The 14,216-nt window shown below is 37.8% G+C and overlaps 1 long non-coding RNA gene across 1 annotated transcript; it reads right to left on the bottom strand.

Moving 5' to 3' along the window:
- On the bottom strand, positions 1-7,089 carry LOC117132820. The gene is made up of 2 exons (XR_004456420.1): positions 5,162-7,089; positions 1-5,066 (listed from the first exon to the last, which is right to left on the bottom strand). It is a non-coding gene; the product is annotated as an uncharacterized LOC117132820 (long non-coding RNA).
- Positions 7,090-14,216: the final 7,127 nt, after the last annotated feature.

Here is a 14,216-nt window from a genome sequence, read left to right as displayed (position 1 = left end):
TTAGGAATTTTTGAGCTAAATATAACACTAATTCCTGTTTTAAACGTACTCATTAATATTATACAATTTGGTAATGGAAAATTACTGTCCAACAGAATCATACATGTCTTTTTTCATCGACACTGATTGAGTTAAATTGATTTCCGTTGACCAATTGTTTCTTAGTCCATCGAATCCGCTGTGTATTTGAATTACGAAACATGATTACGGCAAGTTTTGGACAATCAATATTAGTTTTCAAGACGAAAAATAAAGATGGCGATTGGCTATCATTATTTACTCATCACGCCTTTTTGTATATATATACAAGGCCTTCTATCTACATTTCTTCACCACATTCTCCTTCTCAATACATCCTTACGACAAACAATAATTCTATTGCCAATGTTTCTTTTATCTTTATTTCATAATTTATTTTATATAGCATTTTTTCTTTTCTTAGATATTCATTTCCAGGACCACTTCAAGTTAACAAAGCAAATACACATGTTTTTTCTTTTAAAATCGAAGCTTAATTTATATACACATACACAATTCCGTGGAATATTTTATCATATAAAATATCATATTTTTCCTATGATTTCTATTTTTTAATACCTATATATTTAAAGTGATAAACTATTTAAATATTTTCATTCCGCGCATGCGCGCGGGTTATCACCTAGTCTATGGTATATAGGGTATTCATAAGTACCACAAAACGGAACGATGAATTAATGAAAAAATGGTGGTCAAATCTTATAACCAGTGACTTGAACCACCTAATAATTACCTCTATATTTAATTATTTGAGAATTGTTTAAGTGAATCATTTACGCAGAAATTAGGTTTGGTTGTTGCAAATTGTATATTATCAATAAAAGTTTATAATTTTTTTTTTGAACAACATAAAAGTTTATAATATAAGATCGTTTTTTAAATGGTGACAGTTGAGAAATGAATAGGACATGTAGACACGTTCATTTCAAAGTTTATTCAGTGAAGACGTTGATGTTGTGTTTGTTTCGTTACTGTTAGTTCAATGATTAAACATTGTTTTGATCGAAAGATTATATGACAAAACATTGGTGACAACATTAAAATAGTTCGAAAGATTTAAAACAGGTTGACCAAAATAAACATTAAGAACATTTTATAAGTTTTACAAAAAAAAATATCATTTTAAAATTAATATAATCAAATTTCAATTTTGATCTAAGTTAGTACTCTATTCATACACTATGGTCTTCGCCAAGAAAAACCACAAATACCATAAACCTACCAATCTAAACGCGTTGTTCTCAACTATAATATAATTTATTTTGCACTCAAAATGGACAACTGATATTTTCCTATGAAACAAACAAAAATATCCGGTTATACATATCCGAGAACAACTGAGGCGATATTATCATTGATTGTAGAATATTATTGAATTTTTTAAAGAAAATATACTCTTATTGCTTATTAAAGATAAATTTTTAAACTATATGAGTATATTATAGTTCTTATAGTAGAATATTGATTTGCACTAAACACACAAAACACTTTGGTTTTGTCAATCGTTCCTTTTTTGTCTCTTTGTGGTTACTGTTTATTGTTTCAGTTCTTCGTGTCTGTGCATATGAGTAATTAGCATGATTTTCCTCAGTATTATCTTTCAAGTTAGTTCATCGTTTTGTTGTTTTGATAGAGAATGTTCATAAAGGTAGTTCCTTTATGTTGTATACTAATGATCATTGTATTGCTGTTATGTGCTATATATGTAGATGGAGGTGCAGAGTATAATAAGCTTTGATTTGGACCCTGGTCCTGTTGATCAGTCTGTACTGGTGTGGCAACATGAGCATAGATCAGCTGCTATTTGGGAAGATGAGGTGTGTTGTAGTTTTTACTCATTTATCGTCTTTTTCTTGTTTAGCTTATAAAAAATATTGAGTATTTACTTACTTTCAAGTCTTAACTCAATTTTTTTTTTAATTTAGCCCATATTTTGCCACATTATTCTATATACATTTTAAATGTGTATATTATTATTGTAGTTATAAGGAAAGTATATATGTAATTGGTGACCCATGTATTGATTATGTTTCGTGATAAGGAAATTAATTATGCAATTTTAAATGTATATGATTATGATAAGGAAAGTATTATGTAATTTTAAATGCATATCTAACATCTATGATTATAACGTAAATAATCAATAAATTTTAAATGTATATATTTATCATGTGTAAAAAACACATAATTATATAATTAAAAAAATATTAGAGAAATATTCATAGAAAAGTAAGTGCACACAAACTGGAATAAGATTTGTGTTACCTGCAATTTGGACAGGGAGGTAGGAGGTGGGTTCTCCATTCCGTTGATATTGAGAACCTTAGATTCAATCCGATTGTAAATTAGAAATTTGAAATAGGTATAGCAATTTGTAGACTTATTATAAATTCTCACACTTACACCACTTTTGGAGAATTGAATTGATATGAGCTTAGTTGTCGGTTCCAATGATGATTTGTTAACTGATTTGGACCATATGAGAGAAGAATAAATTTAGGTGTTTCTTTGAAAGAGGAAGTTAGGTGTTTCTTTGAGAGAACATATGAGAGAAGAATAAACTGATTTGGAACATATGGGCTACGAAATGTGTATATTGTTTTCTTAATATCAACGCAGTGGAGATGTCTAGGATCTGAGTAATTAATTTCTTGAATTTGACTTGATGATTAGGTGCTAAAATAATGCCCCAAATCACGCTTGCCAAAGATTGAATAAATATGTAACTTTCAAAATGTTAGTTTCAATGATAATCACAAATCCTATGTTAGTTTCTTCCTTATTTTAAACTCTTAATAAGATGCGTATTAGTAAAGAAAATAAATCTAATCATAATAGAATAAGATTGTTTTAAGAGAAAAGGAAAATCATATAACGGGAATTGTATTCAAAGAAACAGAAAAAGCCTCCAATGAACAAAAGTCTGAAGATAGAAATGGAGTGAAGGCAAAGTAATTAGGTAAACATAAAAACGAAACTTAAACTGCATCAAAAGCAAACTTGTAACGCTTGGCTTCATTGAAGCTGTATTAGCCACTCTTGTAACGCTTGGCTTCATCTGATTCAAGACTCTCAGATGCTTTTCTAACCCTATCACCCGCAGAATCCTCAAAGCCTCTGGAAGGACCGGATTCCTCACTTCCAGTCTTCAAGATATCATCAGACGTTGATAGAACAGCGGGTTCTTCCAAGGGAGCTATAGGTTGTGGAGCTTCTGGTGGGAATATCTTTGCAACAATTATGGTTTGAGTCTTCCCCGACAAATTATGATCTGAGACTTCAACAATGAATTTATAAGTCTGCCATATTGTATCAAGTAGAGCTTGCGGTACCGGCACGCAATGATCAGCTTCTACGCCCTCATTAGACTAACGTTCAAGAAAATATATGTAAGTTCAAATAACTTGGGGCTATGTATAGACAGGTTTGAAATTACCTCAAAGTAACTGGCAACTAATTCTGATGCATGCTTCCCAGTCAACTCTTTGCTAGCATCACCAAGAATGATAAAAACTGCTTGTTCACTCTTATTATAAACAGAAATCCTCGTGAGGTATCTGCAATGAGAGAACATTAGCTTTTAGTGGTGGAAAAAACTAAATGAAACTGTGTTATACTTACAACGCCTGTAACATCATTTTTCCCACATTTCTTATTGTTACAAATCAGAGAGGTTGGCCCTTTGACTTCCTTACTATTACATGCACCACATGATATATAATACCAAGCAGAACCCTGAACAACATCATCTATAGTTCTTGTGCATTCAAACCAAGCAACCTATCATTGTGAAAAATAATACACTCTGTCAATACACAAGCATAACACAATGAATGTGAAACAGAACAACTACCTTTGCATTAATCTTATTAGCAATATCTGAGTTGGAGCTCAGCCTGTAAAAAATGAGGAAACCAAAAGAATGTCAGAGCTGAAGTCGCATGAAATGCCAAAGCAGAAGTGAATGAAAAATATAACTGAATACAAAAATGCCTACCATCCAAGATAATCCCTGCTAGGCTGGACATCGGTATCCATAAACACTCGAGATGATGCCATCAAAGTGAGAGCAAGGGTTCATGTTCAGAACACATGAATTCATTACTAACAACCAAATGCGTAAACAATGCCACAATAGGATTCAAATGGCGGTACGTGTTATATCACTGTCTCACTTAGCAACACAAAACGACTTAATACAGTTCATTTTAAATTACCACAGCTACGTTCTAGATGAGGACACAACCAATTACGATAAACGATGAGAGACAATAGAATTTAAATGGCCATACAAGATATATCAATTTATCATCTAATCCTAATAATACAGTGACTTAATCCGGTTGTTTAGTGAAATGCTAACCTCCAAGATGTTTAGGGTTTACTGTGGTGACCAACAGAACGCTTGGATAGTGCTTCCATAAGATTTGAATTTCTCACATAAGTCATTGCGGCCATGTCCCATAGATAGAGTTTTATCACTGGTCCACTGCATAAGGTTTAAATCATGTGTTAAGCATAACACACAAAGAATGCGTCTAATATTTAGACAAACTTACTCATGTGTCTGAACATGAACACATAGATGTCGCTTCTCTGATATGTCAACTTCGTCGAGGACCATATGCTCAGTGATAGTCTGCCCATCCACCAGCTTCATATGGCCAACATAGTCTGAGATAGAACAATTCAAAGGAATTATATTCATTGGATGTGAAAATAACTTAAAGATTTAAGTATAAAGATCAACAGTGCTCACTAAAAAGATCAACTTTGCGGTCACAGTTGGCCTGAAACTCCTCGTAGCTATGGAACCTGAACCTATCTTCATGAACTGGAACCAAAGGGTTATCAAGAACCAATAATTCATAATTTCAAGCGAATGTAACAGTGGCGCTATGATCCGTAACACGATACTGAGCTTTGTTTCTGGAGCCGAAAAAATTCCTCAGTTTATAAACAAAACCTTGTTCCAGTTTATATGTCCCAACCCGTCCCGCTGGAACAAAACCTTGAATAACGGTTCCCTATAGATCATTTGAAATTGTCTATTAATAGAAATCTAACAATATCGAGCAATATTAAAGAAGGAGAAAGAGTAGTAGAAGATTCGCAGACGAACCTATTCATCGATAAGGAGCATCTCCTGTCCAATGAGGGTTTTCGTGTATGGATTTCGAGCCTCCCATAAATGAATCAGTCGAAACCTCAAGCCGGCTTCGGGTGGGCCGAGTGAAACATCTCTGAAGAACATCACTTGATCACCATGCGTGGAGGAGAGAGCGGTAGAAGCATTTGGTTTCATCAGAATGGCAGATGAAACATAAAACTTTCCGTTAGGTTTCATCACAATGGTGGAGGAAGCAGTGGACTTCCGGTTTGGCCTTGCAGTCGCCGAGGAGGCGACGGTCTTCTTGTTGGTCTTGCGGTTGCTGGAGATCAAAGAGTCTCCTTTGGGTTCCATCGTGACGTTTGTCTGAGAGAAGCTTTTCGATTTTAATCGACACATAAGCCAAGGGAAGAGATTTATAGACAGACAAATGGAGAGGAAGATGAAAAGAATCCATTGAATGAGATCAAGAAAGGTTTGATTAGAGCAGTTTGTGGTGAAAGTATGAGTTGAAATGGATTTGGAGAGAAGAGTAAGGGAAGATCGGGAAGTTGAAAGGTAAGAGGCGAACAGCGTGATCACCGAAGTTAGAAAAGAGGATGATCGAGAAAGCTATAGAAAAAAACCCTAAACAAACTAAAGAAAGGTTTAATAAGAAGCCCAAAATCAAATAAGAAGCATAAATCAAGACATATGACATGTCTCATTGCTGCAATATTAGTGACTGATTTTCTGATCCTAGGTGGCACACCTAAGAAGGCTTGTTATTCTCCTTTTAGTAGAGTTAGATGAGCTCTGTTTATAATACATAGAAAATGTTTCATTTAATTTGTTAAACCAAACCTATATTATTGTATCTTTTAAACATTCATCTACCATACATTATATAAGGTATACATTAGGAATTTAACTGACCACTATATTTCTAATAAACAAACCAATAACATTATAATTCACATGAGATAACATTTATAAAGTGATGAATCTGATAAGTTCCATATCATTCTGTCTCTCATGAATGTTAACAAAAAAATTGATACAACCTCTAAATAATATTTTGAATCAAATTTATCGGTTAGTATGTGGGGCAATCAAAATTAAAAATCAAATATTTTATGAATTTATATCAAAATAATCGTAAGATAGATGAACATCTATTATAGACTTATAGAATAACACTAAAATATCATAAATTTTTGGAATACAAACATTAATATTTTTATATATTAAAAATAATATGTGCGAATGCACAGGTTAAGATTTAGTTGATCATGAGATATTTTGGAACTTTTAGCTATGTATGGGTTTAATCAAATTAGATTGATGATGATTATATATTATCCTGGTAATCTTGTTCACAGCCGTCAAACCCTAATCCTTGGGTTTCGCTGTCAATCTTGTCAGAGACCGGCTTTGATGGCTTTGTTAGCATCAGATTCGGTCTCACATCCCAGGCCCTCTTTTGTTTAGTCGGTGTCTAGAGAGCTTTCGTTTTTTTTTTTGTGGTTTGAGGCTGTATTTTTTTTTTGTGGTTTGAGGCTGTAGTCTGAAGAGCTATGGTTGGTTGAGAGGTTCAAGAGTTCAGATGTGGTCATCTTCTTCGCTCTGTTGAAGCCGGAGATCCGGATCTATTTGATTGACGGTATGACACCCCCGATCATAGATAACCAGAAATGACACGGTCGATGTTCCCTGATGGTCAACCCGATGTTCTCGAAATAAATTCGATCGCCTTAGACCAACAACCAAAGAACACAGACGCTCCTATCGGATATTACTCTAGTCTTTTCAACCCGATAAAGCAATATTCGATAGTTAGTTCGTCCCAGACAAGGACTAATATCATATGAGAACTCGTGATTTATAAACATCTTTTATATATTATTTATTTACTTTAAACATCTTACAAAGTGTTATAGTTTTATCCTACGGCCTATCGCCCAACAACTGTTTAAGTAAATATACATCAAAAGGTACGTTGCAAGGATAACAAAATACTACCGCTGGTTTGCCGCTCCTTCCGTCCAAAAGAGTAAGTGTCTCCCGCCTAAGGGTTACCTGCACACACGAATGAGTCATGAGCAACTAGTTTACTTAGTGAATTTAAAATCACAACACAATCAATAATAAACCAAACAATTATCAAATGCATAGACATGATCATCATTGTGAAATATTATTTTAAACATCACTTCCACAAACCCGCCCGTTACCAGATATAATAAAATACATATACTAGACCCGAGAAACCACTGAGGCTAATTGAGACGAGTGAGTTAGCATCACCATCATTGTCGAATGTCCGGTATGAACAATCCGACACTGCATCGTTATGTAGTACACGGTGTCCAGGGAGATACCCCATCATCGTGTTTTCATGACCTTGTTCCGTTCGCAGGACCAAGTCACGGTAATACGGGGGCTTTAGGGATAGTGAATATAACAAGACTTCACATGATTTTACTTCCACAATTATTTCAAATTAATCCATATTTAACTCTTAATTAATCCCAGATTAATCCATAATTAATCTCATATTAATCTTTAATTAATACAAGATTAGTGTTTAATTAATCATGATTACTCCTTAATTGATCTCAGATTAATTCTCAATTAAACCAAGATTAATTCTTAATTAAACTAAGATTAATTCTTAATTAAACCATAATTATTTCATAGTTAAGATTAGTACTTGAGAACAAGTACTAAGATTAGGATTAACCTCACTTTAACAATTTGATTGCTCTTTATGTATAGTTCACAATAAATAAACATAACACTATTCTTATAAATTTCAGAGACTTTACTAACTTAATCAATCTCAACATCTTTCTAGACTCACCTAAGAGATTTTTCTTGGAACTGGTTGAATACCTAAAGCCTTACTCCACCTCTGACCTGAAACATAAGTGAATGATCACAAGATCAGTTTGGTTCAAGCTATAATAGTTTATCTAGGCTCATCTCAGCTCAGTCCATGCTTGATTCTACTCATCCTAAATCAGATCAGCTCGGTTCAGACAAGGTTTATTCAGTACAGGATCAGTTCAGTCCAGCTTAGGTCTAGACGGTTCCATCAGTTAGCTAGCGGTTTATAGAAAATTATTCCAAACCAAAACTAACAAACTGAACCATATAACCACTTAGACAAGTGATCCGACCAACACCCTAGCTAAACATGAACTTGTTCTGATCAAGACTGGTCTGAGGCAAGGAGATGAAGCTTACCAAGATGAACCAAAGGACTAGATGGCCTCAGCTGATCCTCTTCTCCAAGATTAGATTGTGGCTGAACTAATCAAAGAGAATGATCAAGGCATGATCATGATCTGAACTGAACTAGGTCTAGGGTTTTATTTAAGAATCTCACCTTCTGATCTTTCTCACAGCAACTGACTGAGCTAGGACTGAAGGTCAAATCACCAACAATATTTTTCTTGATTTAATTTCCTGATTTTCTCTGTTTCTCTCAGAAAATTTTGTGGATTTTTCTGAGTTTTCAGAACGTGGTAAAGCAGCTGAAGGAGAGGTTTATATATTTCAGATGGTCTTTGGATGAGTGTCCAGATGAAGGACCAAAGAAGGGTAAGAGGAGACAGCTAGCAAGCAGCTTCAACATCTGCACTATGCTGTTCTTTCCCTCCCATGAAGCAGTTTCCAGCCAATCATAATAATTAAGAGAGGAAGGAAGCACACATGCAGCTTGTGATTGTCATGTGACATGTAGTGAAGAAGGTAGGTAAGCAGGCAGGTGCAAGTCATATGATTAAATACTGAGCAAGCAGGCTGGTGGAAGACATGAGTCTGGTCCAAAATTAATTGTAGCCGTTGGTTGATAATTTTCAATAATTTTTCACCCAAATAATCCTTGTCTTTGGCTCTCGTCTTGTTCTCGGAAAATCTCATCCACCTTAATAAAACTTCGACCAAAATATTTAAGACTATCAAGTGAAGGTCTTTCGACCACAAGACTGCTCCGTCGAGAAATTAATCTACCGGGTCGATTTTTAATTTTATTAATCCTGGTTGAACCAACTAAAAACTGGTCGAGCGGGATTTTTTCTCAACCAAAAATTTATTGGCTCGTGAGGGTTATTACACTCTTCCTCCCTTAAAAAAATTTGTCCCCGAATTCTCAAAATACAAGTGTACACCCTTTACTGGACGACTGGGGTATCTGAGAAGAGTTTTGGGTAATCAGCTCAGAACTTGTCTTCATCCTCCCATGTTATGACAACTCTCTTTCGCTTTCCCCAAAATACTTGAACTTGCAAAATTTCCCTATTCTTCAATTTCTTGATACGACGCTCGCCTATCCGCAAAGGACCTTCAGGATAGGTGAGGTTATGTTGCAAGTTCTCTGGTCGCTGCGGCTCGACCATATTCGGATCTGGTATATGCTTACGCAGCATCAATACTTGAAATACCGGATGCATAGGCATATCGGGTGGAAGTTCTAGTCTATAGGCTACTTCTCCAACTCTGGCGACAATTCGGTATGGCCCAATGTAACGAGTAGCTAGCTTCCCAATTTTTCCAAATCGATACTTTCCTTTCTGCGCAGCCACTTTCAAGAAGACTAAATCATTTACTGCAAAAATGACTTCCCTTCTACCGCGGTCTGCATACTTCTTTTGTCGGTCTTGAGACTTCTTCATATTGGCTTGAATTATCCTTACTTTCTCTGCAGCCTCATCTACTATTTCTGGACCAAGAATTCTTCTCTCACCAACTTCTGCCCAACATATTGGTGTTCTACAAGGTCGGCCATACAATGCTTCGTATGGTGACATACCAATACTAGAGTGGTAGCTATTGTTGTAGGAGAATTCTATAAGAGGCAAAATCTTTTCCCACGGACCATTCCAGTCGAGGATACACAACCTTAACAGATCTTCCAAAGTTCTAATGGTTCTTTCGGTTTGGCCATCGGTTTCTGGATGAAACGCTGTACTCATATGCAAATCAGTTCCCAAGGATTATTGAAAGGCTCGCCAAAATTCAGCTGTAAAGCGCGGGTCTCGGTCTGAAACTATATTTGCTGGTACCCCATGAAGCTTTACTATTTCCTCCAAATATAGCTCTGCTAACATCTCAACTTTGTCTGTAAGTTTCATCGGTAGGAAATGAGCAGATTTGGTAAGACGATCGACAAGTACCCAAACTGCATCATTCCCGCGGCTGGGTGCTCGAGGTAAACCAGAAATAAAGTCCATCGCTACTGCATCCCATTTCCATTCAGGGATAGGTAGGCTTTGGAGTAAGCCACCTGGGACTTGGTGTTTAGCTTTTATCCGCTGGCAAGTCTGACACTGAGAAACCCATATGGAAACATCTCTCTTCATCCCTGGCGAGTGGTAATATCTTCTGATAACTCGATACATCTTTGTGCTCCCGGGATGAATGCTTAAGAGAGAATAGTTTGCAGTCCTTAGAATCTCCTCTTGAAGTCCTTCTCCTTTCGGAACAGTTACTCGACCATTGAGTAACAAAGTTTCATCACTTGCAATTTGATATCCTCCGAAGTTTCTTTCATTCAACTGCTCTCGTATCTTCTTCAGGTTCACATCTTTCATTTGATATTCTCGGATACGAGAAAGTAAACCAGCTTGGCTTACTGCTTGTAGTCCTAGAGGTTCTCGTTCCTCTCCTTCTAAAGCAGCCAAACTAACCATCTTGAATTCTGCTTCTAGGCTATGGAGTTTTTTTCAATATCTACATCAATTTTCCTTCTGCTCAACGCATCAGCAACAACGTTGGCTTTTCCTGGATGGTATAGGATCTGCATGTCATAATCAGCTAGGAACTCCATCCATCGTCTTTGCCTTAGGTTCAGATCAGGTTGAGTGAAAAGATACTTAAGGATTTTATGGTCAGCGTACAAATATGATAGCCAAATCCGAAGGGCAAATACTACTGCAGCCATCTCTAGGTCATGTGTCGGATAATTTACTTCATGCTTTCTCAGTTGCCTAGATGCATAGGCGATTACCTTATCGTCTTGCATCAGCACATAACCTAAACCAACATGAGATGCATCCGTATACACGGTGTATGGTTGGTTAGGCTTAGGCAAGGCTACGATAGGTGCAGTCGTCAAAGCTTCTTTTAACTTTTCGAATGCTTCGTCGGTTTCTATACTCCATTCATAAGCTATCCCTTTACGGGTAAGACGAGTTAAAGGCTTTGATACGCTTGCAAATCCTTGGACAAACTTTCTGTAATAGCCAGCCAATCCGAAAATACTTCGAATCTCGGTAACAGAAGTCGGATGCGGCCATTCCTTAATAGCAGCTATCTTTTCTGGATCAACGACAACTCCTTCTTCTTACACTCGATGTCCTAAGAAGCCAACTTTTCTTTTCCAGAAACGACATTTACTAAGCTTAGCAAAAAGCTTTTGATCTCGCAAACGTTCCAGAACTAGTCGTAGATGTCTTTTGTGTTCTTCTGCACTTCTGGAATATATGAGGATGTCATCAATGAAAATGATAACAAACTCGTCCAGGTAATCCCGAAATACTTCATTCATCAATCGCAAAAATGCAGCCAGGGCATTGGTAAGACCAAAAGGCATTACTACGAACTCAAAGTGTCCATAGCGGGTTCTAAAGGCAGTCTTCATTATATCGGTTATGGAAATCCGAATCTGATGATAACCCGAAGCTAAATCAATCTTCGAAAACCAGCTTGCGCCTTGTAACTGGTCTAACAGCTTATCAATTCTTGGGAGTGGGTACTTGTCCTTTATGGTTACGTTATTGATTTCACGATAATCAATACATAACTGCATGCTTCCGTCTTTCTTCTTTACAAACAGCACGGGTGCTCCCCATGGTGATGAACTAGGACGTATGAAACCCTTGTCTAACAAATCAGCTAACTTCTGCTTCAACTCAACGAGTTCTGCTGGTGCCATTCGGTATGGTGTCTTTGCTATTGCAGCTGATCCGGGTTCAAAGATTATACTAAAGGGGTTACTCCTAGACGGCGGTAATCCTTCTAATGCCTTAAACACGTCCTCATATTCTATGACTACTGGTATTTCTTCCATGTTCTCCTCTTTCTCGTCTTCTACTGGCCCAGCAACCAAGGTCACTAAGTACACTTCTTCACTCTTCTCCAAAAAATTTTCAATTCTCAAGGCTGGTACTAATGACGCTTCAACACTTGGTACTATGCTGTGGTAAGCTAAAGGGGGTTGGGTATCTCTCTTGAAAACAATCTTCCCTCGTCCACAATCAAGGTGAGCTCAGTAACTTGACAGCCAATCCATCCCTAAGATTACCTCGTACCTCTATAATGGGAGAACTAACAGATGAGCCAGGAAAACCATATCTTGGATAGATTGGAACTCTTAAAATACAGCCTTAAGTTTCAAGAACTTAATCTCCGGGAGTTAGAACGGGAATGGATAAATTCACCTTAGTGAATTCTCTATCAAATCTGGATGCTACTTCGGGAGCTACAAAACTATGTGTTGCTCCCGAATCAAAAAGGATATGGGCGGATATTCCACCCACAAGTAAAGTCCCTGACAATAATTGACTTTACCGTCAAATACTTACGCAACCATTTTTATAATATTTTTATATTAATAATTCACCAATCATTTAAAAAATTATGCAACACTCAATTGGATAAGAAAACAAACCTGAAATCGGACCCTGAGGTGGTCTGGATGGTCCTGGTAACTATAAAGCGTAAGCCCTACCAACAGTGGCTTGACGCTTAGCAGGAGGTAAGGGTAAAGGTGGGTTAACTGGTCCAACGGGTCGAGCACTCGAAACAACAGGCTGAGAAAGATGAGTGCGTGGACATGATGTTGCGTAATGTCCTCGCTCTCCACACGTGAAACAAGTGATGTGAGATGGTACAGCCGGTTGGAACTATCCCACGTTTGGACAATCTCGCCTAACATGGCCCAGCTGGCCACACGTGAAACAAGTCGGGGTTCTAGGTCTAGGACCTCCAGAACGACCTCCCCGAAAAGCTCTACCTCGTCGTCCTCGCTGCATAGCAGAATCTGGCTGAGAATGGAACGGAACAGATGGACGTCTCGGTGGTGTGGAATGGCTAGAAGAAGCTCTCTCAGCAGCAATAGCCTCCTCAACATTCACAGCACGCTCAACAAGATCAGCATGCCTATGAAACTCTACTGCCTCAAGTCTGCTCCTGATATATGGGTTAAGTCCTCGAAGGAACTTACGGATAACCATCATCTCGTCCTCCCGACCATAGTGGACATACTTCCTGAGACGGGTGAACTCTGCCTCATACTTCCTAACAGATAATCCTCCCTGAACTAGATCCATGAACTTAACCTCCAAACGATCACGGGCCTCCGGTGGGAAGTACTTTCGAACAAACGCTGTACCGGAAGTCTGCCCAACTCAGATCGAAGTCTCCAAAGTTCCTCTCTCACATAACCACCAACTGATGGCGTTCTTCTCTAGATAGTAAACAGCCACGTCCTTCTTGAATTCTTCCGGACAGCGGGTTGCAGCAAAGTTTTGCTCGAGATTGTGAAGCCACACATCAACTTCAAAGGGATCAGTGCCTCCCTTGTAATGCTTTGTCCCCAAGTTCTTCATAACCATGACTATCTTCAGGAAGTTCAGATGAGAAGTGGTAGGTACTAGACCTGGCTGAGCACGCTGTGCATCATGATATGCATTCAGTGCTTGATGTTGCAAATTCACCATCTCAGCCATCAGTTCTAGAAGTGCTATTATAGCTGGATCAGTTGGCGCTGGTTCAGGTTGTGCTGCAGGAATAGGTGCGGCAGAGGCTGGTGGAATATGAGCGGCAGGAGATGCAGGAGCTGCGGGATGATCTCCGTGCACTGGACTATCGTGTACCACAGCCACCTCGATGTCCATAAAGTACGGGTCCGGAGACAAAGGCATGTGCACCGGTGTCTGATTATATGACCCTTCAGACGGGTCAGTCTCAAAGCTAGAGCCCGAAGGTGTAGCCCCAAAGCTAGGAGTCGGAAGTGGTGTCGGGGTAGATGGCGGCGAAGAGTCTGAAGATGATAAAATAGGTATTGGTAGATAATTTCCAT

The sequence above is a fragment of the Brassica rapa genome, chromosome A03 (genome assembly GCF_000309985.2).
Source record: "Brassica rapa cultivar Chiifu-401-42 chromosome A03, CAAS_Brap_v3.01, whole genome shotgun sequence".
Lineage (NCBI taxonomy): Eukaryota > Viridiplantae > Streptophyta > Magnoliopsida > Brassicales > Brassicaceae > Brassica > Brassica rapa.
This window is presented reverse-complemented; position numbering and strand designations above follow the sequence as displayed.